Source organism: Aquarana catesbeiana, linkage group LG07, assembly GCF_042186555.1.
Source record: "Aquarana catesbeiana isolate 2022-GZ linkage group LG07, ASM4218655v1, whole genome shotgun sequence".
NCBI lineage: Eukaryota > Metazoa > Chordata > Amphibia > Anura > Ranidae > Aquarana > Aquarana catesbeiana.
Window position 1 is genome coordinate 254,225,822 of NC_133330.1, and position 25,776 is coordinate 254,251,597.

The 25,776-nt window shown below is 46.3% G+C and overlaps 1 protein-coding gene across 1 annotated transcript in view; it reads left to right on the plus strand.

Annotated features, from left to right (window-relative positions):
* The first annotated feature begins 818 nt into the window (after positions 1-818).
* The window catches only part of LOC141103533 (transcriptional adapter 1), a 156,377-nt gene continuing 131,419 nt past the window's right edge, over positions 819-25,776 (plus strand). Inside the window, exon 1 of the mRNA XM_073593219.1 lies at positions 819-852. The gene's annotated coding sequence lies outside the window, so the exon portion shown is untranslated. The remainder of the gene's footprint in view (positions 853-25,776) is intronic.

Here is a 25,776-nt window from a genome sequence, read left to right on the forward strand (position 1 = left end):
TCCTTATTTTTCCCCACAAATAGAGCTTTCTTTTGGTGGTATTTGATCACCTCTGCGGTTTTCATTTTTTGCGCTATAAACAAAAAAAGACTGACAATTTTGAAAAAAATATATATTTTTTTATTTTCTGCTATAAAACACACCCAATAAAAAAATGTTGAAAATCGGGAAAAAAAAATCCGAAAAAGTGTTTATTGATTAGTTTGCGCAAAATTTATAGCGTCTACAAAATAGGGTATGGATTTATGGCTTTTTTCATTTTTTTTACTAGTAATTGCGGTGATCAGCGATTTTTATTTGCGACGGACAGATCGGAGACCTAACTGACATTTTTGACACTTTGTTGAGAACCGGTGACATTACTACAGTGATCAGTGCTAAAAATATACACTGACATTGTACTAATGACACTGGCAGGGAAGGGGTTAACATCAGGGGTGATCAAGGGGTTAACTGTGCTCCCTGGGTGTGTTCTAACTGTGTGGGGGGTAGGGTTGCCACCTGTACGGGATTCACCCGGACAGTCCGGGTTCTGAATCATCTGCCCGGTTTTCAGACTGCCTGAAACCCGGACAGACTATTCTGGCAGAGGGAGAGCTTCATTAACATACTTGTCACTGTGGCGTCAGTCACAGCAGCAGTGTCATTTCTTCTCTCTAAATACACACACTGTGCTGGTGTGTGTGTTGGGAATCTGAAGCTGCCTTCTGTCTCCCCTCTCCAGGCTCCTACAGTCTCTGTTATCTCGGATCCCCCCTCTCCAATCACTAGTGCCGTGTTCTGAGAGAAGAGGGGGGCGGAGCTGAGGAGATCACTGGAGCTGCTGTCGGGCTGGCCGCTGCTCACTAGGAGGTGAGCTGATTTATTTATTTTTCTAAGGAAAGTTTCCGAGGGTGCAAAGTTCCAGGAGGATTTCTTTTGCATTGCATTGAAGGGTTAGGATAAGGAGAATCAGAAGAGACAGCAAGTGAGTGTGTGTGGGGGAAGAGTCTGCAGCCCGATCACAGCCGACTCACAGTATCTCCCAAGCAGCACACTTATCTATAGATACAAACATCCCCCATCCTCTGTCCAGATTATGTTATGTAATTTATGACCATTCACTTAACCCTGTGTGTATGTGGTGAGTCTACACCTCTGATTGCCCAGACTCAGAGCCTGGATAACACAGGGTTATATGAATGGTCATCAATTACCTTCACATATTCTGGACATACAGAGTTCTGGGGGCTGGCATCTTATAACAGATTGTTGTCATTGAGTAGTATTGTTGTATATTTTAGTAGATGACCACAATAGCTTTTTTTTATTATAGGCATTACTATCTGACCACTTCTCAGCCCCCAACTCCCCCCAGCTTACATCAGACCACTTCATACAGATCACTCAGAGCTGCTTCCTACCCCCCTGCTGAGGGACATCACTCCCTGGTCACCCCACAGACACTGCAAGAAATCCCTCCCCATTCTGCCCCCATCACACCCTCCGCACTCCTCTCCTTTACATACTGCCCCCATCACACCCTCCGCACTCCTCTCCTTTACATACTGCCCCCATCACACCCTCCGCACTCCTCTCCTTTACATACTGCCCCCATCACACCCTCCGCACTCCTCTCCTTTACATACTGCCCCCATCACACCCTCCGCACTCCTCTCCTGTACATACTACCCCCATCACACCCTCCGCACTCCTCTCCTTTACATACTGCCCCCATCACACCCTCCGCACTCCTCTCCTTTACATACTGCCCCCATCATACCCTTCACACTCCTCTCCTGTACATACTGCCCCCGTCACACCCTCCACACTCTTCTCCTGTACATACTGCCCCCATCACACCCCCTGCACTCCTCTCCTGTACATACTGCCCCCGTCACACCCTCCACACTCCTCTCCTGTACATACTGCCCCCGTCACACCCTCCACACTCCTCTCCTGTACATACTGCCCCGTCACACCCTCCACACTCCTCTCCTGTACATACTGCCCCCATCACACCCTCCGCACTCCTCTCCTGTACATACTGCCCCCATCACACCCTCCGCACTCCTCTCCTGTACATACTGCCCCCATCACACCCTCCACACTCCTCTCCTGTACATACTGCCCCCATCACACCCTCCGCACTCCTCTCCTGTACATACTGCCCCCATCACACCCTCCGCACTCCTCTCCTGTACATACTGCCCCGTCACACCCTCCGCACTCCTCTCCTGTACATACTGCCCTGTCACACCCTCCACACTCCTCTCCTGTACATACTGCCCCGTCACACCCTCCACACTCCTCTCCTGTACATACTGCCCCCATCACACCCTCCGCACTCCTCTCCTGTACATACTGCCCCCATCACACCCTCCGCACTCCTCTCCTTTACATACTGCCCCCATCACACCCTCCGCACTCCTCTCCTTTACATACTGCCCCCATCACACCCTCCGCACTCCTCTCCTTTACATACTGCCCCCATCACACCCTCCGCACTCCTCTCCTTTACATACTGCCCCCATCACACCCTCCGCACTCCTCTCCTTTACATACTGCCCCCATCACACCCTCCGCACTCCTCTCCTTTACATACTGCCCCCATCACACCCTCCGCACTCCTCTCCTTTACATACTGCCCCCATCACACCCTCCGCACTCCTCTCCTGTACATACTACCCCCATCACACCCTCCGCACTCCTCTCCTTTACATACTGCCCCCATCACACCCTCCGCACTCCTCTCCTTTACATACTGCCCCCATCATACCCTTCACACTCCTCTCCTGTACATACTGCCCCCGTCACACCCTCCACACTCTTCTCCTGTACATACTGCCCCCATCACACCCCTGCACTCCTCTCCTGTACATACTGCCCCCGTCACACCCTCCACACTCCTCTCCTGTACATACTGCCCCCGTCACACCCTCCACACTCCTCTCCTGTACATACTGCCCCGTCACACCCTCCACACTCCTCTCCTGTACATACTGCCCCCATCACACCCTCCGCACTCCTCTCCTGTACATACTGCCCCCATCACACCCTCCGCACTCCCTCTCCTGTACATACTGCCCCCATCACACCCTCCACACTCCTCTCCTGTACATACTGCCCCCATCACACCCTCCGCACTCCCTCTCCTGTACATACTGCCCCCATCACACCCTCCGCACTCCTCTCCTGTACATACTGCCCCGTCACACCCTCCGCACTCCTCTCCTGTACATACTGCCCTGTCACACCCTCCACACTCCTCTCCTGTACATACTGCCCCGTCACACCCTCCACACTCCTCTCCTGTACATACTGCCCCCATCACACCCTCCGCACTCCTCTCCTGTACATACTGCCCCTCATCACACCCTCCGCACTCCTCTCCTGTACATACTGCCCCCATCACACCCCTCCGCACTCCTCTCCTGTACATACTGCCCCCATCACACCCTCCGCACTCCTCTCCTGTACATACTGCCCCCATCACACCCTCCGCACTCCTCTCCTGTACATACTGCCCTGTCACACCCTCCACACTCCTCTCCTGTACATACTGCCCCCTTCACACCCTCCGCACTCCTCTCCTGTACATACTGCCCCCGTCATACCCTCCAGAAATGTTATTTAATCACAAAACTATATATATAGTGTATACTACATAAAAAAAATTGTCGTTCATTGCATTGTACAGAGGTAATGAAGGTAATGCTACAAAAAAAAAAAAATTGCCGTGCCCTGCTAAAGTGTTCGGGTTTGGCTTGATGAAAAGGTGGCAACCCTAGTGGGGGGGGGGGGGGGGGAATGGGCTGCCCGGGACAACACACAGATCCGTATTCCTGCACAACAGAAAGACAAGATCTCTGTGTGATCTCCCCTGTCAGAACGGAGATCTGCCTTGTTTACTATGGAAGATCCCTGTTCTGTCACTGTGGGGGAATGGCGCAGGAGGACGGCGGACATCGAGTCCACCAGACCCGCTGGCCAATCGGCGTGTGCCAGCCTACAGAGAGATGCGTACAATCTGGTGTACCGGTACAGCGATTCGCACAGCTGAGCCAACCTGCCGCAGTATAGCTGCAGCGGATGTTCAGCAAGCAGTTAAAGTGGAGCTTTAGTCATTAAATGAAGTCCTGCTAGATCACTTCGGGCTGGCCCCTTCTGCAGGTATAGATATGTAAAACATTCAAAATAAGCGCCTATACTGTTTAAAATCCAGCAATACGCTGTCTCACCCTGCTCTGCACATGCTCAGTTGCAGTGGCATCACCCTCTCTCCCTGCCATCTGTGAAGCTGACACATCGAAAGAGAAGCCACTGACTGAGGCAGTGAGCCTGGGGGGCCATCCAAGTGACCAGACCCTGCCCCCCCTCTCTCTCTCCCTGCCCCCCTCTCTCTCTCTTTCCGTGCCCCGTTCTCTCTCCCTGCCCCCCTCTCTCTCTCCCTGCCCCCCGTCTCTCTCTCCCTGCCCCCTCTCTCTCCCTGCCCCCCCTCTCTCTCTCTCCCTGCCCCCCCCTCTCTCTCTCCCTGCCCCCCTCTCTCTCTCTTTCCGTGCCCGTTCTCTCTCCCTGCCCCCCTCTCTCTCTCCCTGCCCCCTCTCTCTCCTGCCCCCTCTCTCTCCCTGCCCCCCTCTCTCTCCCTGCCCCCTCTCTCTCCTCCCTGCCCCCCCTCTCTCTCTCCCTGCCCCTCCCTCTCTCCCTGCCCCCCTCTCTCTCTCTCCCTGCCCCTCCCTCTCTCCCTGCCCCCCCCTCTCTCTCTCTCCCTGCCCCCCTCTTCTCCCTGCCCCCTCTCCCTCTCTCTCCCTGCCCCCCCTCTCTCCCTGCCCCCCCTCTCTCTCTCTTTCCGTGCCCCCTCTCTCTTCCTGCCCCCCCTCTCTCTCCCTGCCCCCCTCTCTCTCTCTCTCTCCATGCCCCCTCTCTTTCCGTGACCCCTCTCTCTCCATGCCCCCCTCTCTTTCTCTGTGCCTCCTCTCACTCCGTGCCCCTTTCTCTCTCTCCCTGACCCCCCTCTTTTTCTATCTCTCTGTGCCCCCTCTCTTCCTGGCCCCCCCCACTCTCTTTCCCTGCCCCCCCTCTCTCTCTCTGCCTGCCCCCTCTAATTCTATCTCTCCTTGCCCTCCACTCTCTTTCCCTGCCCCCCTCTCTCTCCCCCCCCCCACTCTCTCATTGCCCTCTTTCTCTCTCCCTGCCCCCCTCTACTTCTATCTCTCCTTGCCCTCCACTCTCTTTCCCTGCCCCCCTCTCTCTCTCTCCCCCCACTCTCTCCTTGCCCTATCTCTCTCCCTATCCCCCTCTCTTCCCTCTCTCTGCCCCCCCTCTCCCTGCCCACTGCTCCCTCTCTCGCCCCATCTTTGTCTCCCACAAGGTGCAAAAATGATTGGGGGGGGGGGTGACACCATGTTTTACCACACCAGGTGGCACCAACTCTAGTAGCTCCACTGCTCAGTTGCTCTCTATTTTTAGGCGCTGCTGAGTTTGTAGAGGCTGATTTGCTGACAGCATCAAGCCCAGGTTCACACCGCTGCGTGAATGAAATGGTGCGAGTTCAGCTGAACTCACACTATTTCATTCCCACATGTCAGTCCCGAATTTGGCGGCGATTTCTGAGACATCTGTGCAGATTTCTACTACTTTTAAAATCGGTGCTACTTTTTGAAATCAGTGCGGCGCCGCAAATGCGGCGTCGCAGCGATTAGGACGCTGCCATTGCTGGCAATTGCCGCCGATTTGACATGTCAAATCGCAAGCCTCCTATCCTTTACAGCCAAGGAAGCTGCTTCTGTTTGATCTGCAACTACCATGGTGATCAGATATGACACTGGCCATTTGACAGTTTGACAAGAATATAACTGCTTTTTGAAACTGTTAAAGAGGAAGTAAACCCTGATGAGTTTACTTCCTCTTTGTTTCCCTGCAAAGGTAAAGCATAATGGGCTACTATGCATCGCATAGTAGCCCATTATGTGTCACTTACCTGACACAGAAGCCTGCAATGTCACCGCTGTCCCTTCTCCTACGAAGCGTCCATCTTCTTTCCGGGTATCGCGACTCCGGCGCTGTGATTGGCCGGAGCCGCAATGACGTCACTCCCTGCATGATCGCTATTAGAGATGGCACGCCCAGTGCACCTGCACGCCGTTGTCTACGGCGCATGCGCCGTAGACATCGTTGTCTGTCTTTTGGAAATATCTCCTAAAGCATGTAGGTTTAGGAGATATTTCTTGCACCTATAGGTAGGCCTTAATCTAGGCTTACCTGTAGGTAAATGAGGTCTGTAAGGGTTTACAACCACTTTAAATCGATGTGTTTAGTTCCGGGGCTCTGGGCTTCAACAAAGTGGCAGTCTCCAGCAACAAGAAACAGGTACAATGCTGGAGGCAATTTACAGCACACACTAATTCTGGTAGAATAATTATTAATGTGGAATGTATGTACTTTCCTAACGAACATTATTAAGTTGTTATGGGTAAAGTTCCGCTTTAACGGTTTCAAAAAACAGTTACAATTCATGGAATGCTGGGATTGCTAATTGTTACATTAGCGTCTGTCCTCAACTGTCAAATCATCCAATGACTGGTGTCATAACTGATCACATGTGCAGCACCATGGAAGTTGAAGATCAAACGGAAGCAGCTTCATAGGATAGGAGGGTTTAAAGCGGAGGTTTGCTGAAAAAAATATTAAAAGCCAGCAGCTACAAATACTGCAGCTGCTGACTTTTAATATATGGACACTTACCTGTCCAAGGTGCCCGCGATGTTGGCAGCCGAAGCCGATCCGTCCTTCGGCTCTCAGCTGCTGCCGCCGCCATCCTCGGTAAGGGAATAAGGAAGTGAAGCCGTGCGGCTTCACTTCCTGGTTCCCTACTGCACATGCGCGAGTCGCGCTGCGCGTCCTCTCAGGTCCCTTCTGTATTCCTTGTCTCACAGAATACAGCGGGGGAGGACGGGGTAGGCGGCGGAAGTGGTGTAGGTCACCGAAATCACCGCGGTGATCTATGCCAGGAAGTGGGAGCAAATACCTGTATTAGACAGTTATCTGCTCCCTCCTCCCCCCTGAAAGGTGCCAAATGTGACAGCGGAGGGGGGGAGGAATCCAAAAAGTGGAAGTTCCATTTTTGGGTGGAACTCCACTTTAATTCCGCTTTAGCCCAGGTTCACACTGACAGCGAGAATCAAAACATGCGAGTTTAGCTGAACTCGCACAATTTCATTCCGCATGTCAGCCCCGACTTCGGGAGCAATTTCAGAGACATCTGTGTGGGTTTCGGCATAGATGTCTATTGAAATCGCACCCCAAAGTCGCCAAAAGTAGTACAGAAACTACTTTTGGGAATCAGTGCGGTGCCGCAAATGCAGTGTCGCACTGATTCTGACGGAGCCATTGCTGGCAATAGCCACCGATTTGGCATGCAATTTGACATGTCAAATCGCATGCCAAATCGCTGTAATATGAACCAGGGCTTAAGGCTGTCAGCAGATCAGCCTCTACAAACTCAGCAGTGCCTTAAAATGCCTAAAATTGGGAGAAACTGAGCATGTGCAGAGCAGGATGAAATATTGTATTATTGGATTTTACACAGTGTAGGCACTTCTATACCTGCAAAAGGGACCAGCCTGCAGTGATCTAGCGAGACTTAATTTTCTGACTAAAGTTCCACTTTAAAGCGGAAATTCACTTCCCCCTCAGATTTTTTAAAAATTTTATTTAAAGGAGAACTAAAAGCATTTTTTTTTTATTTTGGATAGAGTAAGGGAGGGTAATAACCACTTTATTTTTGCCATCTGTGTCCTATCAAGGAGATTTCCCTTCACTTCCTGTCCTATAAATCTCACCAAAATGAGGGAATCCCTGATTGTCATCAGAACTAATGTCCCCATTGGAAGATTTTCCCTCTATTCCTGCCAGATTCCCTCCCCTCCTCTCCTTCTGGCTGCTGCTGTGGACACATGGGGGTGTTTCAGGATGGAGAGCAGAGGAAGGGGCCGGTAAATATATCATTCATCACTCACTGTGTTCATTCATAAATGAAGTATAGTAAACTGTTTACTATGCTTCAGTGTGTGAATGAATATGACGCTGCTCACCACAGAAGTGATTCCCTGCCGGCAGAACACAAGAAACATAAATTGCTTCTATATATCCCTATGGGGGCAGCCTCTGTCTACCTCTGTAAACCTCCAACAAAATGGCACTCCGCTCACTTCCGGTTGCGGCGTGACCTCAAACACTGCAACCAAAAGTGAGCGGAGCACCATTTTGTTGGAGGTTTACAGAGGAACAGTGTGTACTAGGTGATAGTGTGTACTAGGCTTAAGCCAAGTCTGTGACACTCTCCCTCACACTCCCTAGAGCTAGCACAGAGCGTGCCCCTCCCCCCCCTCCCCCACGGTCCTGAGAGGACTCGATCTGCTTTTCCTCCTCCCGCCCCTACCCCTCTGTGTCTGTCGGTGGGAGATTTGAAGCCCAGCAGCTGGCAGATACATCATAGATGAAAGATGATGATGCCTCAGCCTCCATCCCTGGGTGAGTGAGCTCACTGTCCATTAAAGTGATTTTAAAGTCTTGTTTTTTTTTTTTATAACAAACATATTATACTTATACCTGCTCTGTGCAGTGGATTTGCACAGAGCAGCCCAGATCCTTCTCTTCTCAGGTCCCTCCTGGCCCCTCCCTCCTGTCAAGTGCCCCCACAGCAAGCAGCTTGCTATGGGGGCACCCGAGCCAAGCTGCAGCTCTGTGTGTCCATTCAGACACGGAGCTGCCATTAGGCCCCACCCCCTATCTCCCCTGATTGGCTAACTGGCTTTGATTGACAGCAGCGGGAGCCAATGGCGCTGCTGCTGTGTCTTAGTCAATCTGGAGGGAGAGTCTCGGACGGCCCAAAAGACTCGTGGACATCACTGGACAGAAAGGGGGCTTAGGTAAGTATTAGGGGGTGCTGGGGCGGCTGCTACATACAGAAGGTTTTTTATCTTAATACATAGAATGTATTAAGATTAAAAAATCTTCTGCCTTTACAAACCCTTTAAGTCTGATGGAAGTCTGTCCCCTCCCTCCCTTCTCTCTCCTGCCTCCAAGCAAATGAGTACGCTAAGATAAGGGGGACTTAGATGTAAAGGGTGCTCTGCGGGCTCTGATGTAAGGCGGGCTTTGATCTGATACCCTGATTTTAGGGGGAATGCTGGGAACTCTGATATAAGTGGGGGCTTTGGTGAACAGAAACCCCCTTACATCAGAGTTCCCCTTTACACCAGAGTCCACAGTGTTCCCCCTTAAAAAAAAAAAAGAAATGTTCAAGTTTTGCTTGAAGAAAAGATGGCAACCATAGGCTAAAAAGAGATATTTCGCCTCCTCACAGTTTGTGTTAGTCACTGAAAGCCCACTGTACCCATGTTTGTACAGTTTGTATATACTGAAATTTGCTGTAGTGCTGTAGATGTAACAGCCGGTGGTAATCAAAGCATTTTCAAGCACAATCTGACTACTCGGTTTTACACCTCTGAGCCAACCAGTGTTTACCAATATGTATAGACCTGACCTCTACCACCGTGCTCTTCCTCCTGCCAGTGTAGACTGAAGGTCAGACTGATTAGGCTGTTATGTTTCTTTCAGGACTTATATGGTCACCACCAGGAAACATGATTATTACCCTACTTTATGGTAGAAAACGCCCTGCTTATAACAACCATTTATCATACCTAATCTAGGTCAAACTTTAACTGTCTGCATTTAAAAGATTTGATATTACAGTTCTGGCAGCTTGAATGCTGCTGGTAAAACACACACTAGTCCTACAGTTTGTATTTTTTTCTATGATCATGGAAACTTTGACATTTGCTGTTTGTAAAAGCTGTATCTTCAGCTATACCAGATTAGGATACTGGACTTCATCAATAATAAATATATTGCTGTGGGATCTCACCTCACTGAAAACAACTTGCACTAAAATGCAAGGTCTGCTAGTAGGGTAGGTGGGTGACACTTTCTCCATGTACACCATTAACTCATTGGGCACCAAGTGTGGTTCACCTAGGAGACCTACCCTGAGGTGGGTTCCTTGGGCTACTCCAGGTGATGAACGGGGTCACTTGCCTAGCACAGAAGAACCGCCTTGCCCAAAGGCGTGCTCACCAGTTCCGGGACCAGGCGAGGGCACCGGCATGTGAAAGTCAAAGATTAAGGTTTTCCCCCAACTCAAAGATGAGCCACTTGTGTGTAGTGTTATATACAGAGTTCCTCCAGGAGATGTTGTCCCTTGTCCTACACACTTAAACAGTTGTATCTATTGCATTAGGAGGGACAACAAAATAGACTAATGACTTTGTATTATTTTCTCCAAATTCTTAAATTGTGTATTAAAATCTAATAAAATCACAGCCCCAATTTCTGTTTTACATTTGTTTTTTCTAAAAGTTCATTCCTATCCTTCATAAAAACTTTCTTTCTGGAGGTTAATTAAGATTAATAAGGATATTGGTCTGGTCCAAAAAATGGGAATCTATTTTACAATTTCTTCTAATTCTAGTGAATTGGCTCTTAGGCTTTTAAAATGGCAATACCACTCTGTGATGAGTGATGGCGTACATCGATTCCGCCCCTGGAGGACATCAGTCAATGAAACGCGTAGGGTAGGGCCTTTGCGTCACTACACATGCCGGGTTTGAGCTTGTGGTCAGTGGATGGCCAGAGTCAGGCTGGGAACAGACCCCAGTGTGCTATTTCAGACCCTGGTTCCTTAGAGAGAGATGCCAGGACCTCACATGCACACCTTGAGTGACTTCAGACCAGACTTTAAGCAAAGTAAACAACTTTACTGAACATTTGGCAGAACATGTACAACATGCTACAATGTCCTTTCCCTAACCAAACTTAACTGTGGCTGCTCAAGGTTACCTGTTTGTGTGTAGCAGATTTGTGGAAAAGTCCAAACTCAAACAAAGGACTCCATGTCCTTGGGAGTATTCCGATGAGTCGGTGGTCCAACAGGCTTCTTAGGACATAATTTTGAGTTTCAGTGCATTCCGAGCCCTTTCTAAGTTCCCAATCATCACATCCATCTCATCCCACTCCAGGATCCAGGCCTCTGTCCTTTATATCAGACTGGAGGGAGGCTGGACCCCCGAGGAAAAGCCAACACACTAGGAAAGTTGGAACAAGCATTAGCCCCTTCCCTCCCAACTTGGGCAGCAGGGTAGACTGATTAACCAAGAGTAGGCAAACTGCCTACTGACATTGCTATGTTTACCTACCTCACTTATATGGTTAATAATACCTAACATAAATGATTAAAACCTTTTATCTATATGAATCAACCCATGAAATTAGGGACAAATGATACCTGTGCGAAAAGGATAACAATCTAATTTATTTAAATTTACTACAGAAAAGAAACTTGTATTAATCCGAGGTTAGCAACTATCACATAAATGATACAACCTTAAAAACAAAGATGCTACCAATGATACAAATTTTTTTTATAATGGTCATACACATGCTATCAAGTTATTAACTAGGATAGAAAAAAGTTAGAGAGAAGAGAAGAGACATATAGATAATACAGATACATTACCTAGACAGCCCTTATGTTACCATGTTTCATTAGACAGTGAGCCGAAGGGAGTTAGCATTCCTAGGCTTTGTTTTTTCTGTTCCCTCTCTATCCATCCCTGCCAATCAAAACCCTGGACCACCTCATTGGTTCAGAAGTGGCACTGAATCCTGATTGGCTGAAATTTAAGCATGCTTCCCACACAAGCAAGAGGCTATCTCCGATGCCTCTGTGTCTGCCCTAAAACAGTTAGCCATCTTTGATCTTAATATAACCAGTTCCGAAATTAGCATGTCAAAAAACCGCCAACCAGGTGGTGACACAAAGTCTGAAGAGTAACCTAATTATCACCTGCCTAAAACATTCAACAGCTTTTGAGAACCAGGAATAAAAGAAGTATTTTTAAAATCTAAGCTGGGCTTGAACTGATATCACAAAATATATAAAGTCCTGTAAAAACATATACAAACATATATACAGTATATATATATATATATATATATATATATATATATATATATATATATATATATATATCTCCAATGGGGCATATATATATCCAATGGGGCATGGTAATTTAATAAGAGAGTCCTTTTATTAGAGAGTTCCCTTGAAGATACACATATGGATTTCAAAATCTCCACCACAGTCCCCCCTGAAGTTCATTCATGAACTTATGTCCTTCTTCAATGATTTTATATCCACCCACAACAGCCAGAAGCCCCGACCCTTCCCCACCACCACCACTGCGGCCTCCTCTTCCTTTCTTGAACACGCCAGATCAAAGTAGACTCGAGACAGCAAAGAAATTCTGGTGCCTTTGAGACTTCACATCCAAACCATGAGTGTCTGTACTGCAATGTTTCATCCAACCTCTGCCTTGGAAGAGCGGAACTCCAACATTGATGACGGGATCCTAGCATATCTAGTCCTGTAACTTGGGAATACAGTGTAATGATTATAATGATTGGATCGGACCGAGAGACAGCACTTTTCAGCATGGTGAAGGAAAGTTCAGGAGAGTCTTATTCATTGCACATCTGTCTCAAGAAATAATTTGGTTGTCATTGCTTCTTCCGGTGGTGGTTGGGCGGGCCTCCGGACAGTCGTGCATGAATACAAAAAAAAAAGGAGAATGTCAGTGTACAGGTATTGGAGGAATGCCGGACAGGAGCAGAGGGTTGGCCATTAAGACTAAATGCTTATAAGGGGTGTAATGTGGACAAGTAAAGTGGGATCCCCACAGGGTACAGAGTCCGGGCAACAGCCAGTATCATCCATGGCCCTTGATGGTAGGAATAGTCAACACTGCCTGCTATTGCCAGGTCCCTAGATTCACCACACCTGCTCACAGGGCTCAGGTTAAAGTGGTGTTCCACCCAAAAATGGAACTTCCACTTTTTGGAATCCTCCCCCCCTCCGGTGTCACATTTGGCACCTTTCAGGGGGGAGGAGGGAGCAGATATCTGTCTAATACAGTATTTGCTCCCACTTCCTGGCATAGCTTACCGTGGCGCTTGCAGTGACCTATGCCACTTCCGGCGCCTACCCCGTCCTCCCCCGCTGTATTCTGTGAGACACAGAACACAGCAGGGACCTGAGAGGACGCGCAGTGCGACTTGTGCATGCGCAGTAGGGAACCAGGAAGTGAAGCTGTTTATTCCCTTACCGAGGATGGCGGCGGCAGCAGCCAAGAGCCGAAGGACGGATCGGCTTTGGCTGCCGACATCGCGGGCTCCCTGGATAGGTAAGTGTCCATATATTAAAAGTCAGCAGCTGCAGTATTTGTAGCTGCTGGCTTTTAATATTTTTTTTTCAGCGAACCACCGCTTTAAAATAGTAGACAGACTAGGGGAGGTAGAATTACATTAAGACATAAGACCTGGATGTCCAGAGATACTTTGTGAAATATGGTACTTGCATGTTTCAGGAAATCATTCTATAGGACCCACTGGACTTTTAAAAATGGAATCGGTAAAGCCTTACAATTCACAGCTCATCTCTGATATTCAAACAAAAGTTCCAGAAGACTAATACATTTACTTTTAAAGATATAGAAGAACATTATCAGCTAATGGACTGGTACCCTCACTTAAAGTAAATAAAGATAAGAATATGAAACAAAGAAAGTAGGAACGAGAAAGAAGAGAAAAAAATAAAATAAGCAAAAATTAAAAAGAAAAATACAGGTTTAATGCTGCTTCAACCCAGACCACACACATTTCACTTTATGTCAAAGAGCATTGAATCTGCATTTATAAAACAAACGAGCAATATATAACTGTCCTGAATTTAGAAATGTATTATTAATGAAAATTATTATAAAGTGCCTTGAAAAATAATACATTGCCGCCGTTGCAGCAGCAACTTAGCAAAAAAAATAAAGAGGAACAAAAAAATAAGAATAGGTAACTCTACTCCCATATTACTGATCAACAGGTGAACAGGATCACTGTCACTAAAAATTTACAAGTCGGGTACAAAAAAATATTAAAAAAAGGAGAGAATAAAACAATGGCTGCCAAAAACTTTTAGAATTTAGTCAAATCCGACTGCACTTTATTGCTCAAAAATTTTTTAGATGCTTTTTCCCAAAACAACAAAATGAAAAATATAGTTCTAGGGTCTTATTTTTTAATGCGCACAATATTCTACATCGGTCTCTTAATAGATACCCACATCTTGACAGCAACAGGGTGGAGTTTACTAAAGCTGTGGCCCTAAGACTGTACCTGAATAAACTTTTCCCATTAAGAAACCTTAGTTTGAGATATTTGGATTAACCTCTTTTGATCTTCAGATCACCCAAATCATCCAATCCGCTCCTCCTAAGACATCATGATTCCCTTGTTACCTCCTCCCATGCTCAACCTCAGGACTGCTCCTGAACCTCTGGAACTCCCCCACCCCAATATGTCCAGCCCGGCCCTACCCTTTTCACACCTAGGTGATCCCTAAAAAGAAAAACTTATTCCGGGAAGCCTACCCCGCCTCCACCTAAAATGTTACCTCAGCCAGCTTCATATTCCCAGCTGCTATTATTTTTGTACCACCCTCCTCCCCTTAGATCATAAACAGGGCCCTTCTATTCACGCCCTGCAAAAACTGTTGGCACTATCTACCTGTTGCCCAAACTACCCAACTACCTGACTTTTAACTCCTCCCCGAATCCCAACGGAAGTTTCAGTAGGTGTAACGGGATGTTAGGTTTGCTATAAAACCTTTCTTCAGGGGTGATCGGGGTACAACCCGGTGTTCCTGCTATATCCATGCCAAGGGCAAGAGGAGATGTACAATAGACTCACCGAGGTAGTATACCCTGCTGAGTACCATTTAACCTGATGCTGAAAGCAGTGCATCATTAGACATGTGATACCAGCACCAGTACCCCGGTCTCAGGTCTCAAGTATTTTTAACTTTGTTTAGGACCAGTTGGGACAGTACCCCAGCATCCATTAGACATGACCCCCTCCTGTGCCAGTATTGTTGCCTTTTCCCATAGCACAACACCTTCCTTTCTCCAGCACTCATCAGTACCAGTCATCTGAGGCTGTCCAGACTCAAACCATCAGAACAAGATGGACTCCAGGGTACACAATAAAGTCTGATAGGATAGTACCTAGATTGACCGTGATATCTGCACAATGTTCCATCCCTGCCATTAGGGATGAGAACAGTGCAAGTTAGATTTTGAGGATCCTGGAACTGAGTCATCCACCAATCTATTACGACTCATAGGCAACTTGGATACTACCCCCACCTGCCTGTCCTTGCAAAGTGATGCTGGACAGAGCAAGTTGGTTTTCCTAACCACTTCCCTGATATATAACACAAGACCCCCCAATGTGGTCTTGAGTATCTCCAGCTCCATAACTAATTACAATAACCGCAGAGGGGAATTAAGCAGTCTTAAACAAATATATACAAAAGTCAGCATAGACACTGATTTTTTGAGAATTGGATCAGAACATACAACACACACTTAGGTAGTCCAGAACACACCTGAATGGGCTGACAAATAGAAGCACCAACTATATAATGGTGCTGAAACCAGGAAAAAGAGGAAAAAAAATGTCTATGGAGGCTGTGATATCCTTTTGTTCTGACAGCCATGAAACCCAATTATCGAATCTGAGGGATAAAACACCAATAAAATTTTAGTAATAAACATTAAATTTTTCCTCCTTGAAACAAAATAAACCAATGGTTATATACCTGTAACAAGACATTAGCATATGCAACACAAATATACATTACATTACATAAACAGTGCACTTTTTTAAAATACCAAAAATTGTTGAGCTCAACTTATTATTAATATGTATTACTTAATACATATTAATACCACATGGATTTTTGTTTTATGGTATACCAATAATTTCCCCAAAAAAATGTATTCATGTATAAACCTTTTAGCGGTACCATTTTATCAACAAATCACAATACCTCACCACAAAACCTCTTGCAGAACTGTCTCTCTGGAAAACAAATACATTTTAGTAAATATACATTTCAACTCACTATTACAGATAATTATCTTGGCTCAGGTAATCTGCATGTCAATACAGTTCGCTTTACACTCTCACAGATTTGGTGAGAAAGAAGGGGGGTCATTTGGGTGGGCTGTCAGCAGCTGAGACAAACATCACACGACACGACATATATTGCATATTCCACACATTCGCACAATTAGCTAGGTTAAAGACAACTCTAGACATCACACATATCAGCATGTTTTCTATAATAACCTGTACTTCTTCTTACGGACGCTTGGACCCTGTCCTGATTTCCCAACCTTTTATAGGTTGATCCTCCAGGGGTAGCAACCCTCTGGACCGTGATTGGGTTGACAGCTACCACCCCTGTCACCGTTGCTGCTTTTCACTACTTGTCAGAACAATATTTTCCCTGTTCATGACGATAGTCCTTCAAGTCAGCCTGGAGATTTTCCCGAACTCTTTAGTCTTCCCCGTGGACTTTTCAGAAGTATTCTAAAAAAAAAAAAATGGCTTAAAGTTTTGTCATCTGCGTCCCTACTCCTCAGCATCATTTGGTGTGTTTTTTATTCTACCACCCATGCACTCCAAGTATTTCTTTCATTTGTTCCCAAGCTTTTGGCTTAAAAGTACCTCTTTTAGAATACCTCTTTCCAGTCCAGCGATCCCAATCTTGAAGTTACCACCCAAGGCCCATATTTACAATGGACCTTGAACTGATTCCCCAACCTTTTTACAGGTTGCCTTTACTCCAGAGGTAGCTACTCTCTGGCCAAGAATTGGGTTGACAGGTACCGCCCCTGTCACCGTTGCTGCTTTTTTTTTTCACTACTTGTCAAAACAATTCCCTGTCCTGACTATAGTCCTTCAAAAAATTAGCCTGGAGATTTCCCAAACTCAAATAGTTCAATCCCCCCCCGTGGACCTTTCTGAAGTATTTTAAAAGAAATGCTTAAATAAGGGCTATTACTTCTGTTATCTCAAGAATGATTAGCACAAACTTGGATAATCAGAACCCTGATGAGTGCTTCTAGTACAGGAGGCAGTCATGGGCGTCCGCAGAACTCTTTTCAGGGGGCACTTCGGCAGCGGCGATACACAGTCGCATTTAACCCTTTCTTCAACCGCTAGCAGGGGTTAAAAGCGCCCCACTAGCGGCCCAATAGAGCCGCTAAAACGATGGTAAATCGCCGCTAAAACTAGCGGCACTTTACCAATAACGCGGCCAGATGGCAGTGTGAAATAGCTCTTGAGATAATTCAGCTTCACTCCATGCCCATATAAATATAGCCTAGAGAATGTACATCTTTCTATTTGCTATATACTGTATAGGTTGTTTTCATCAAGATCAAAATATGGCCACAACAGATGTATTGCAATACATTGCAAATAGAAAGATGTACATTCTCTAGGCTATATTTATTTGGGCATCATGGACTGGTATCCCTGAGAGGCTGAGTAACTTCCATACAAAGTGAAGAAGATATTATAACACACACAAATATATTTTTCCAGCAATAGCTCAGCTGTCCAACTTTCCAAGCAATATATATACATATATTTTCCTCCTAACTGGCACAGTGGCACTGCAGTGCTGTTACCTGTGGTTCTTCAGTGATGCGATAGCACTGGCAGCGCATTCTCTCTCGGCCACTGCACGCACCTGTGGGAGGAGCTGACGCCACGCCGGCCGGATCAGCATAGCGACGTTACACAGGCAGGCTGAGGCAGCCAATCATGTTCCGGAACAGCCGAGATATCGAGCAGAGGCACGAGCGGCAGTCAGAGCCAATCCGATGATCGGGCCGGGGGTGAGGGAGGGAGGGACGGATGTCTGTATCAATCTGTGATAAGTCGGAACAGACTGAGAGCAGCTCCAGGCCAGCAGACGTAGGGAACAAAAAGTCCACGGCTGCCGCAGAGGCAGCAGTGACGGCCATTGCTTTACACAGGGCAACTGTCTTCACTCTTCAACACCTTCATATAGAGGTTAACCGATATGGGTTTTTCTCTGGCCAATGCCGATATTTAGAAATCAGGGCAGCCGATGGCCGATATATGTTGCCGATTTTTGCGGCCGATATTTTAGGCCGATTTTTTTTTGGCAGGTGGCACTGGCAGGCACTGACAGGTGGCACTGGTTGGCACTGGCAGATGGCACTGGTTGGCACTGGCAGGTGGCACTGACAGATGACACTGGCAAGTGGCATTGGTTGGCACTGGCAGGTGGCACTAATTGGCACTGGCAGGTGGCACTGGCAAGTGGCACTGGTTGGCATCGATTGGCAGGTGGCACTAATTGGCACTGGCAGGTGGCACTAATTGGCACTGGCAGGTGGCACTGGATGGCACTAATTGGCACTGGCAGGCACTGATTGGCACTGGCAGGTGGCAGTGGATAGCACTGGCAGGTGGCACTGGCAGATGGCACTGATTGGCACTTGCAGGTGGCACTGGTTGGCAGGTGGCAGAGGTTAGCACTGGCAGGCCCTGGTTGGCATTGGCAGATGGCACTGCAGGTGGCACTGGATGGCACTGGCAGGTGGCACTGGCAGATGGCACTGATTGGCACTGGCAGGTGGCACTGGTTGGCACTGGCAGGTGGCACTGGCAGGCACTGGTTGGCATTGGCAGATGGCACTGGCAGGTCGCACTGGATGGCAATGGCAGGTTTCACAGCCGATAGTGTAACTGTGTGAAACTGTATGGAGAGAGAGAGGAGCTGACAAATTCAACGTGATGTTGGAGGTGGGCGGGACCCGGGGTGGGCGGGACCCAGCAGCTATCCAGCCAATGATTGGGCTGCTTAAGAAGGGGCGGGGCCACATACACATAGCGGCCCGCCCAGATCCCATCCCATTGGCTGGCTGGTGTTGGATAGCTGGGTCCTGCCCACCCTGGGTCCCACCCACCCCCGACATCCAACCTCAATTTTGACAGCTCCTCTCTCTCTCCATACAGTTTCACACACTGGGGCGCTGCTCTACCAACAGCGTGTGGAGAAGGGAGGAGGAACCCCACGTTCCTCCTCCCTTCTCCCATATATCGGTCGACCTCTACCTTCTTACAATTCCGGGGGGGGGCAATTGCTCCCCCTTGCCCTATGCTGTGGACGCCCATGGAGGCAGTCAACTGAGGCACACCTAATTTCAATATGATTTGTAGCAGTTACAATATAGCTAGTGTTTACAGGTCTAATTAGGAAGCTCACAATCCCCAGTTAGTAGTTTACAAAGAGATAGATTCATACTAGGGCTGAAACCACTAATCGACAACTAATCGATTATGAAACTAATCGATTACTATTTTCACAATCGATCAATCGGTCAGTAATGCAATGGGGTTAAAAATACAAAGTGAGACTCCTATAGCACAAAAAGAGCAAACAATCGCCACTGCAAATACTACCTTCACCGTTCTACAGTAAAAATGAACCCCTTACAGTAGCGACTATCCGCTCCTCCCTGTACCACAATGGGCCAACCCTAGCCTTCCCAACCCCATTATGTTGATAAACGTCTTAGACCTGGTCCACATCCATGTGCCCTCTGGTGCCTCTTGCAGAGACGCACCCCAGTTCACCTACATGGCTTCCCATGAGACACGTTCATATCTATGTTTTTTTCAGCCTCAGCGTATTTGGAAAGGGTCAGGGATTTTTTTAAAACGCAAAACGGTGCTTCTTTGGTTCAATATACTCCAATGGAGAAGCTGTAGAAAAGCATGTAATGCGTTTTTGCAGCAATTTGTGTTTTTTTAATCTGCCCAACAACAAATTGGCCAAAAAAAAATGCAAAAACGCAAATCGCACCAAAATCACGTGCGCAAAAATCAAAACACACAGCAAAAAAGCACTGCAGAAACAGATCAAAAGCAAACTGCATAGGTGTATACCGAGCCTTATGCTGGCCACACGGATCAATTTTCAGATGAGAATATTCAGAAGAAAAATCTTTGTACATTCGCTGAATGAAAGAATGTTTGAAATTTTAACTTGTTTTTAACATTCTGTTTTTAAAATCAATGTAATTTCTGAATGAAAACCACATACACTGTCTGAAAATTCCCTTGACCAAGAAGTTCCCTATTATCTCCAAATCTTCCCATCACTGTAGTTGAAAATAAACTTCGACCCGACCCCACTAACGATTAGAAAATCGAACGAACACTCCTAAAACGACACTTTTTTTAAATGAAGACATTGTTATTTATTTATTTTAAATTAAAAAATGTGATCTCTGAGTCTGATGATATCCACCAGACTCACCCCCCAACAGTACACACAGCATACATCCTCCAACAGCATACACAGCATACATCTCCTCCAACAGTACACACAGTATATCTCTTTTGTCTGCCACTCCCAGAGTGGACCAGACACCCTGCTCCCTAACCATATAGTTGGTTATTTACACTCACCCCTGACTGGAGACATCCAAGAATAAATTGTACCCTTCCTAAACTCTACATACCAACCAAATCCCACACCACACTTTCTTCCAAGGACATTAACCGATTAATGGATCAATCAAAACAACAATCAGCCAACCAATCGACCAGGAAAACAATCGTCAGTTGCAGCCCTATTTCATACATATCAAGATCATTCAGTGTGACCTAGGCTCCGTTTCCACTAATGCAATTTGCCATATAGCCTTTGGATACAAAGTCACATTACAAGTCGCAGCCCATTGATTTCAATAGCACCAGTCCCAATCTATGCTACTCAAGCTGCAACGACTATGAAAAGGTACCTGAACCACTCTGATGTGACTCTGGATGTGACTCCGACCCAGAGTGTAAATTTTGGATTAAAGTCGCATTCAAAGCCACACCAAAGTCGCACCGCACAGTCACACTCTAAACTATGCGACTTTGGAGTTGCACCAGTGGAAACGTAGCTCTATGCCCACAGGAGTGTTTCAATCACAACGATTGGTCTAATCTCATTCAAAGGGTCAACTGAACTTGCTTTTTGGCAGAGAGGCACATATCCTTTTCCACTGCCTCCAAGATTCCAAATAGAGCCCTCATCATTCGCACTTATAATTTAATTTCTTATATACATTATTCAAAATCAGTCTCATCAAAGTATTAGTATAGACAAAAGGTAAAAAGGAAAGTTCTGAGAAGTTTTGTTAGTCTGGGTATTCAGACGGGAGACAGGTGAACACAAAAGGCATAAGAAAAAAATGCTCAGCGTTTCTGGGGTTAGGTATAAACCAGCTCTGTCTTCCATACAAGAAATCACATTCACCCAAACGTTAAACTTCCTCACACAGGGGCACCATCTGATATGGCAATGTTTACCTACCTCACTTATATGCTTAATGATACATAACATAAATGATTAAAACCTTTTATCTATTTGAATCAACCCATGAAATTAAGGACGAATGATACCTGTGCGAAAAGGATAACAATCTAATTTATTTAAACTTACTATTGCACAGAAAAGAAACTTGTATTAATCCGAGGTTAGCAACTATAAAATAAATGATACAACCTTAAAAACAAAGATGTTACCAATGATACAAAATATTGTTATAATGGTCATACACATGCTATCAAGTTATTACCCAGAATAGAAAAAAGTTAGAGAGAAGAGAAGAGACATATAGATAATACAGATACATTACCTAGACAGCCCTTATATTACCATGTTTCATCTAGACGGTGAGCCGAAGAGAGTTAGCATTCCTAGGCTTTGGTTTTTCTGTTCCCTCTCTACCCATCCCTGCCAATCAAAACCCTGGACCACCTCATTGGTTCAGAAGTGGCATTGAATCCCGATTGGCTGAAATTTAAGCATGCTTCCAACACAAGCAAGAGGCTATCTCTGGTGCCTCCGTGTCTGCCTTAAAACAGTAATGGCCCATACACACGATCCGAATATCGTACGACCGCTCTCGCTTAATAGTCGCAAGTAGAAATTGAATAGCTAAATAAATTCACGAAAATTCTCGTATGACAGACAAAAAAATCAGAAGTGATGTCATGTGTTGTAATGTATTTGTATTGTAGTTTCGGACAACAACTATACTGACTAAACGAAAATCGTGCGATCTGGAATCGTATGAGGAAAATTTTCGGGTATGTCCGATCGAATAATATCAGATGAACGGTCGTGATCGGCTGTCGAAAGTAGCGTACACACGATCCGAATATCGTAGATCCTTCCTCGGACAACCGCTTTCGTACGATATTCAAGACAACAATAGAAATAAAACAGCAATAGCAATGAACAGCTACAGTTATAGGGTAAAACAGATTTGTACAATACAACAAAACAATGAGAGGGCTAAGTATTTTTGTACCACAATCCTAAATCTTGGGGGGGGTTGTAACAAAAAGCAGTACTATAGGCTATAAAACAAAAACTATAGTGAAGCGCTCCTAATTACAAAAGCAATAAATATGCAATAAATACTCAAGTGCAATGTACAGTGATCAATTAAAAACGAAAAAAATCTCCACACAAACAATTTTATTAGTTCATAACCGATGTCATAAAATTCAACGCATGTTATAAAAATCATGTGCCAAAGCCAGTATTTCAAATACAAAAAAATATATATATATATAAAAATCTATCAATAAAAATATCATGCTCCAAAATGTGCAAATTCTCAGACAAATTCCCACAAGGTATTTAGAACATCTTCATCGTGCCTCTCAATCATCTTATGAATAAACATGACCAGAATGCGTAAATGGGTGGATTCTCACCTTAGAAGTTTACCTTACTGCATTACACAGGTCGAAACAGTGTTTAGGGTATATCCTGCTCCCTGGGTGTTCCTTTGAGGCTTTTGAGGGCATAAAACTCCTTGCACATAGATCTTCTATCGTGTAGACTTGAAAGCTCATAATAGAGAAAAAAATCCATAGTGTAAAATCCTTTCACTTTCTTGTACTAAAAAAATGGTTACACTCAAAGGATATCTCTTTAAAAACAGCTCTTACAGAAGCACACACGGATTAACAAGACAGTGATCCAAAACGACATAAGGGCTCTGCCCACTGTGATGACATCTTAAGCTCCTCCCACTGATGCGTTGCTTCCCCCAAGGAGCTCCTTATGTGGATTATTTGTAGTAGTAATTATCACATATTACTTATCTGTGGAGAAGTGCAGGGATGTTTCTTTAAAGTATTCGTTTTTTTAAAATACTATAAGCTAAAAGGTCCTTGAGTCTCTCTCTCCAAAACCCCTCCCAGTGATCCGTGTGATTACTAAAAGTTGGGGCCCAGAGTCCTGTGTTGGAGTGCAAAGTGTATATTTGTATCCCATGGTAAATGTCATAAATCCCCAAACCTTGGGTGGCACTGTCCCTTTAAAAGGAGAATAGGGAGGTTGTGACCAGCGGCCTCTCACCACTATGCAGTCTGCTGTGAAGCCTCCTCTAGCTCTCTGGTGTCTGGAACCCTGTGGCATTATTGGCCACTCTGGGCTCTGTAACTGTGATCTCTCTAAATACCAATAACACCCCTTTCCTCCAGCCCATTGTGGAAGCCTGCATGTGAATGCAGCAGCACTGTCCCACTCTGACACAGCAGCAAGTTCTGGCAACAGCAGTCTCCCTGACTTAGTGACACCTTTCAACAGTCACCTCTCAGTCCCCACGTGAGACTGCCCTGAGCCTTAGCTCCTCCTTTTTTCTTCCTTTCTGCAGCACACTGTCCTCCTGGGACTTGTCCCATACCAGTGGCAGCTGGTGCTCAAAATTTCTGGGGGGCGCAAACAAACTGAAAAATTCTGAAAAAAAAAAAAAACCCACCAAAGGCAGCCACTGTGCCCATGATATGCAGCCACTGTGCCCATCAAATGCAACCACTATGCCCATCAATTGCAGCCACTGTGCCCATCAATTGCAGCCACTGTACAATTAATTGCAGCCACTGTGCCCATTAAATGCAGCCACTGTGCTATTAATGACAGCCACTGTGCCCATCAAATGCAGCCACTGTGCCCATCAAATGCAGCCACTGTGTCCATCAAATGCAGCCACTGTGTCCATCAAATGCAGCCACTGTGTCCATCAAATGCAGCCACTGTGCCCATCAATTACAGCCACTGTGCCATCAATTGCAGCCATTGTGCCCATCAAATGCAGCCACTGTGCCCATCAAATGCAGCCACTGTGCCATCAATTGCAGCCACTGTGCCATCAATTGCAACCACTGTGTCCATCAAATGCCATTGTGCCCATTAAATGCAGCCACTGTGCCCATCAAATGCAGCCACTGTGCCATCAATTGCAGCCACTGTGCCATCAATTGCAGCCACTGTGTCCATCAAATGCAGCCACTGTGCCCATCAATTACAGACACTGTGCCCATCAATTGCAGCCACTGTGCCATCAATTGCAGCCATTGTGCCCATCAAATGTAGCCACTGTGCCCATCAAATGCAGCCACTGTGCCATCAATTGCAGCCACTGTGCTAATCAAATGCAGCCACTGTGCCCATCAATTGCAACCACTGTGCCCATCAAATGCAACCACTATGCCATAAATTGCAACCACAAATGCAAACAAACTGAAAAATTCTGAAAAAAAAAAAAAACATCCACTGTGCCCATCAAATGCAGCCACTGTGCCCATCAAATGCAGCCACTGTGTCCATCAAATGCAGCCACTGTGTCCATCAAATGCAGCCACTGTGCCCATCAATTACAGCCACTGTGCCATCAATTGCAGCCATTGTGCCCATCAATTGCAGCCACTATGCCCATGAATTGCAGCCACTGTGCAATTAATTGTAGCCACTGTGCCCATCAAATGCAGCCACTGTGCTATTAATGACAGCCACTGTGCCCATCAAATGCAGCCACTGTACCCATCAAATGCAGCCACTGTGCCATCAATTGCAGCCATTGTGCCCATCAAATGCAGCCACTGTGCCATCAATTGCAGCCACTGTGCCATCAATTGCAGCCACTGTGCCATCAATTGCAGCCACTGTGCCATCAATTGCAACCACTGTGTCCATCAAATGCAGCCACTGTGTCCATCAATTACAGCCACTGTGCCCATCAATTACAGCCACTGTGCCCATCAAATGCAACCACTGTGCCATCAATTGCAGCCATTGTGCCCATCAAATGCAGCCACTGTGCCCATCAAATGCAGCCACTGTGCCATCAATTGCAGCCACTGTGCCATCAAATGCAGCCACTGTGCCCATCATATGCAGCCACTGTACCATCAAATGCAGCCACTGTGCCTATCAATTGCAACCACTGTGTCCATCAATTGCAGCCATTGTGTCATCAAATGCAGCCACTGTGCCCATTAATTGCAGTGCACTGCATTGCACCACAATGCAGCAAAAAACCCGCAAATGAAGCGTCTCCTCTGCAATCATGTGATTACATTGACGTCACGCTTCCCCTTCTTCTGGGGGGATACAGAGGGAGAAAATCTAAAAGAGAATGCATTGTAACAATAAGATCATTTCAACAAAAACAATACTTTCAAAGACAGTGTATATTTCAATGGTTAAATTATGTTTATATTTACCACTAATGACTGAAGAGGATGCTCCTAATTGCCGTGCCCAAAAAATGCAGAGGGATCCAACCAGCGCGGTAAACACTCCCGTCCCAGCACGTAGGGCGGCAGGGGTACACACACAGGGGAAACCGCCACCCCCAAGGCCCACAAGAGGCCACGCTAATTCCCAGAAGCCAGAGAGGGAGCAAAAGCAGGAAGGAGGGGGGGCAAGGACCAGGACAGAGA